We start from the raw sequence: 6,320 nt of genomic DNA on the forward strand, positions 1-6,320 counted from the left end.
GAATTATGTAAGGGATAACTATAAAATTTAATTTAAAAAGGAAGTAAATAGGAGTGCCTGGGTGGCTCAGTCACTTGAGAGCCCAGCTCTTGATTTCAGCTCAGATCATGATCTCACGGTTTGTGGGATCAAGTCCCATGTCACGCTCTGTGCTGGCAGCATGGAGCCTACTTGTGATTCTCTCTCTCCCTCTGTCTCTCTGCCCCTCCCCCTCTCGTATTCTCTCAAATAAATAAATAAATAAACAAACAAATAAATAAATAAAAGTTTTAAAAAAGGAAGTAAAGATCTTAACTCATTTACTGCCCCTTTCAAACTCCCTACGATGGCTGGCTTCTTAAATGTCACTCATAGTATCAAGGCTCAGATTATTGGCATTGTATTGGATATCCCACGAAAATCAAAACCAGTAATGCAGGTTAACAAAGTATTTTTACAAAATTCAAGGTGCGCATTTTTAAGTAGTCTGTATCTTTTGGAAGGGGTAGATGTAGATGAGAATAAATAAAAATGCTACTTTTACCAGGATAGTCTACATGTTGCTAATAACAAAAATCAATTTTCATACTTGAGATTTTCATTTTCCAGAATTATCCTTAGTTTTTTTTTTTTTTTTTTTTTTTTAATGTTACTATTTGTTTTTGAGACAGAGACAGAGCATGAGCAGGGGAGGGGCAGAGAGAGGGGGAGACAGAGAATCTGAAGTAGGCTCCAGGCTGTGAGCTGTCAGCACAGAGCCCAACACGGGGCTCGAACTCACGGACCGCGAGATCGTGACCTGAGCTGAAGTCGGACGCCCAACCAACTGAGCCACCCAGGCACCCCCAGAATTATCCTTATTTTTGTAAACAAAATGGTGGTCTGTATGTTTTCATCAGGTCCATTCTTAAGATATTCAAAATAAGTTTCCTTTTCTATATGATCACTAGAGGCACAATTGCGTTACAAGTCATGCTACCGTGCTATAGCATAAGATTAGCAGTTATCTTTTTGTAATGATGCTTTCTGCATTTCTCTCTGCTTCCACCTGTACGACAAGATATTATTATTATGAAATTTTTAAAGTTTATTTATTTATTTTGGGAGAGGGAGAGTGCGAGCAGGGAGAGAGAGGGAGAGGAGAATCCCAAGCAGGTTCTGTGCTGCCAACGAGGAGCCTGACGCAGGGCTTGCTAAAATCAAGAGTCAGATGTTTAACCAACTGAGCCACCGAGGTGCCCCATCATTATTCTGAATTTTAAATAGAAAATTATGTGACCAGTGAGTGGTACAAACGACCAAATACCTACAAATGAGTCCAATAAATTTAATTCATAGTTTAATATTAGGAAATCTATAATTCTTTTCAACGTGTATTTATTTTTGAGAGACAGAGAGAGAGCGCGCATGCTCAAGAGAGAGAGTCGGGGAGAGGCAGAGAGAGAGGGAGACAGAGGAATCAAAGCTGGCTCTGCACTGATAACTAAGAGCCTGACACAGAGTTTGAAGCCATGAACTTCAAGATTGTGACCTGTGCCAAAGTTGGACACTTAACAGACTGAGCCACCCAGGCGCCTGGAGATCTATAACTTTAAACCATCTTATTAATAGGCAAATAAAGAAAAATCCTATGACCCCTAAATGCTAATAAGTCATTTAATAAAATTTGACATGCATTTCTGATTAAAAGGGGAAACTCCTAATAAAATAGGAATAGATGGATACTACCTTTATATGCCAAAACCATATACATCTCAAAAAAAACACCCTCCCTCAAGACCGTGAAATCTTACAAGGATTCTCATAAAAATGCCCCTGAATTTGTTAAGAATAAAAAGACAGCTATTTGCCAGATTAATAATTTCTTACTCCCTAAGTTGCTTATAGCTATAGGTAGAAAATATCTCCTCTTGTGCTAAAGAAGAAGGAGAAGGTGAAGAAAAGGAGAAAATCTACCGCGAAATCCTCATTAGAACCCCTTATTCCAGTGGAGGAGTTTTTATGTCTCGTGAAACACTATTTTACATAATCCCCCAAAGTCATAAAATAATGGCTCATGGTAAAATTAACGATGTCTCACAAAATTTATGGATTGTAATTAAACAGCAGTAGCCAATCTAATTTGCTTTCTTGGGCTGTTTCTCAGTACTGAATAAAACTAAGTGTAGGGGTGCCTGGGTGGCTCAGTTGGGTGAGCATCTGACTCTTGATTTCAGCTCAGGTCATGACCCCAGGGTCATGGGATTGATCCCCAAGTCGGACTTCAGGTTGATCTGGAGCCCGCTTAAGATTCTCCCTCTCTGGGGCACCTGGGTGGCTCAGTCAGTTAAGCGTCAGACTTTGGCTCAGGTCATGATCTCACGGTCCGTGGGTTCGAGCCCTGCGTCGGGCTCTGTGCTGACAGCTCAGAGCCTGGAGCCTGCTTCAGATTCTGTGTCTCCCTCTCTCTCTGCCCCTCCCCTGTTCATGCTCTGTCTCTCTCTGTCTCAAAAAAATAAACGTTAAAAAAAATTAAAAAAAAAAAGATTCTCAAAAAAAAAAAAAAAAAAAGAAAAAAAGAAAAGGGGCGCCTGGGTGGCGCAGTCGGTTGGGCGTCCGACTTCAGCCAGGTTACGATCTCGCACTCCGTGAGTTCGAGCCCCGCGTCAGGCTCTGGGCTGATGGCTCAGAGCCTGGAGCCTGTTTCCGATTCTGTGTCTCCCTCTCTCTCTGCCCCTCCCCCGTTCATGCTCTGTCTCTCTCTGTCCCAAAAATAAATAAATGTTGAAAAAAAAAAAAAAGATTCTCCCTCTCTCTCCCTCTGCCCCTCTCCCCTTACTCTCTCTCTTAAATAAAGTAGTAATAATAATAATAATAATAATAATAATAAAATAAAAACCCTCAGTGTAACTCTGGTGGTTAATTCAAGCTATTTGATCTGTTCAACTGGCTCCTTGAGTAGAGTTTAGTAAACAATGATTCTGATGGTTTTTGAAGCCTAAATATGACACAAATTTTTTGTTGTTCTGTTTTTCTTCTATTCCACAACCCATAACCATGTACTCTGGGCAACACTACTTAAAAAGGAAAAAAAGTTCTACTGCCTTTTATTATCTCCCCTGAGACAACATGATCTGTAATCAAATTATAAATCTCACAGTCTTGTTTTAAGGCAGATATATTGGCAGGACCCTAATAACAACATTAACCAGCAAGTCAATCCTACTGACGGCACGGAATACTGTCATGGGAACTCTGCTGTGAGCATTGCACTGTGTGTTGCATTGTGTGTATTTTATCATTTTGGCAAAACCCTCTAATTCTGCCTTGCCTTCTCAGAAGGCACAGCTCCTCAGCTGCATCTTTCTGCCAAGTGAAAAAGACAAAGATATTTAATTGGCTAGTATTAGGGAATCTTTGGGCCTTAAAGAACAATATGATCAAGTGTTTCCCAGAAAAGCTATTCAGAAGGCAGACAAGAGGGGAAATATTTCCAAGACATGTGAGAGAGAGATAATTTATTATTTGAAGAATTCTTATGATTAATAAGAAAAGATCAACAAGCCAGTAGGAAAATGGACAAAGCCTATGTGAGTACTTCACACACACACACCAAAAAAATTATAGGACTCATATATATACGTATATATACATGTATATATACATATATATATACGTATACATGTATATATATATATATATATATATATATATATATATATATATATATGAAAAGATGCTCAACTTTGCTCTTAAATGAACATAAAAAAATAAAATGCCACTTTTCACCCATCAGATTGGCAAAGATCAAAAGGTTTAGAAGTACAATATTGTTGATGATATAGGTGTGAGAACTGGTAAATTTTATTTGGAAAGCAATGTTGCAATCCTATTAAAATGTAAAAACACATAGAACTTAGATGTGACATTCTTAAACTTTTCCTGAACACCCTTTTTAAAATTTTTTTTAAAAATGTTTATTTATTTTTGAGAGAGAGAGTGAGACAGAGCGTGAGTGGGGGAGGGCCAGAGAGAGGGAGACAGAATTGGAAGCAGGCTCCAGACTCTGAGCTGTCAGCACAGAGCCCAACGCGGGGCTGGAACCACGAACCGTGAGAACATGACCTGAGCCGAAGTCCGACGCCCAACCGACTGAGTCACCCAGGTGCCCCTCCTGAACACTCCTTCAAAAATGTCCCCCAATTACTGTCTCTAGTCCTTTATTTTCTTCACAGCATACTGCAATTAATACATATTGTCTGTTAGTTTTTTAAAGGCCTGTCTCCTCCAGTAGGATGTAAAATTCTGTGATGGCAAAGATCAAACTTAATTTGCTCTCTGGTTTACAGCCAGCATAGTCCCTAGTATATAAAAAGCACCTATTAGGGGCACCTGCGTGGCTCAGACGGTTAGGCATCTAACTCTTGGTTTCAGCTCAGGTCATGATCTCAAAAGTTCATGAGTTCAAGCCTTGCATCAGGCTCTGCACTGACAGCACAAAGCCTGCATGGGATTGTCTCTGCCCCGCCCCAGTGCTCTCTCTCAAAATAAATAAGTAACTTAAAAAAAGAAGACACTATACACATTTAAAAAAAGAAAAGCACTTAATAAATATTTTCCTTTTGATCCAAGAACTCTACTTCTAGGTGGCCATATCCACAAAGATTTTCACTACACTACTGTGTAATTGCAAAATATAGGAAACATCTTAAACATCCAATAAAATATGGTCCTTTCATTCAATATATTATGAAGTCATTAATTCAAAAGAATAAGGTAGATTTATATGCACTGATTACAACATCTCCAAGATATATTAAGTGAAAAATGAAAGGTGTTAAGTCCATGCATGTAATGCTGTATGGTTTGTTTCTAAAAATAGAAATATACATATGTAACACTGGTTTTTAGTAGTGTTGCCCAACCCTCTTTGGGGAAATTCTCGAGGTAGTGTGGTCCAGCGTCAATGTCATCTACTAGGACGAAAGTGCCCTTCCGCATCACACTGCCTGTGAGATTCTAGAACCCCTTCACCTTCAGTTCTGTGGGGCTTAGTAGGGTCTTGAGCCTTGAAAAGGGAGTTTACTCTTTTTTTCTTCTCCTTCTCCTCGCTTCTACTTCCCCTTCTTCTTAAGAGATAGTGCATGAGCCAGGGAGAGGGGCAGAAAGAGAGGGAGAGAGAATCCCAAGCCTGACATGGGGCTGACATGGGGCCCAAGTCCTGGGATCATGACCTGAGCTGAAATCAAGAGGTGGAGTGGATGCTAACTGAACTGAACCACCCAGGTGCACCACAGGGCCCCTTTTCAAATGAGGTAGTTTGCCTAGTGATGAAATGAAATCTTAAAATTCAGGCAGATGTCACTGGATAAAAACAAAGGTTTATGATAGACCATGAGTGGAGCTCACTCTAAAGTCTTCTCCAGTACTGGTGCTAGCCAGGTTCTCAATGTCAACTCTGTTGTCCATGAGGTCCCTCCTGATCTCCTTTCCATGAGCTCCACCAACTGCATTCTTCTTTCTACCTTCTCATATCTTTCCTTGTCCTCTTAGTCTAAGGTGGCAGCTAATCCACTCTTTGGAAGACCCAAGCACCATGGACCTTCATCTTTTCTTCTTTGTATCTATTTTATGGATAAACCCTATGTCCCCTCCAATCAGCTATTCCGCAATATTCAAAACCAAGCTTCAGCAAAATTTTGGCTTTCAGCACATGTATTGGTTTTTAGAAATCATTCACAACTATATTTGGCATTTTTTTCGTTGCCTATCTGCCTTCCAGTTCTTCCCCATGTATGTAGCCTATAAACTGACTATACCTATAGCTCCAGGAGTGGGCCTATTTCCATGGCAACAGTACATTTTTTTGAGAGTAGGCATGTAACTTAAGCTAATCCAATTAGGGTGAATCTCAGGATTCTTATTTGGAATGCCAAGACAGAAATGTTCTTTCTTCAGAGGTGGACCAGGAAGTATATAATCAAATCCAGGACCTTTGGCAGCCTTTTTGTTATTTAAGGGAAACTAGCCTCAGGAGGAAAATGACCCATGATGAAGAAGAAAGCCAAAGTCGCATAAAGCCACACAGGACACCCATTCTCCTGGAGGACTTTGCAATTTCATGAGCCAGTAAATCTTTACTTTTTAACACCAGCTGTTAATTGCAACCAGAAGTCTACATTCAATTGAATCCTCTCTTCTTTCTGGGGTTCTTCTGGTCTTCCTTGGGGCAAATGAAGGGCTCCATAAGGCCCTTCAAGAGAGAGAGAAATCAGAGCAACAGGGAAAATAACCTTCAGGTTAATATCTCCAGCCTTTATCCTGAAATATGCTTGCATAGACACGGAACTTATGAACAGACA

Source organism: Panthera onca, chromosome B2 (assembly GCF_046562875.1).
Source record: "Panthera onca isolate mPanOnc1 chromosome B2, mPanOnc1 haplotype 2, whole genome shotgun sequence".
NCBI classification, from domain to species: domain Eukaryota; kingdom Metazoa; phylum Chordata; class Mammalia; order Carnivora; family Felidae; genus Panthera; species Panthera onca.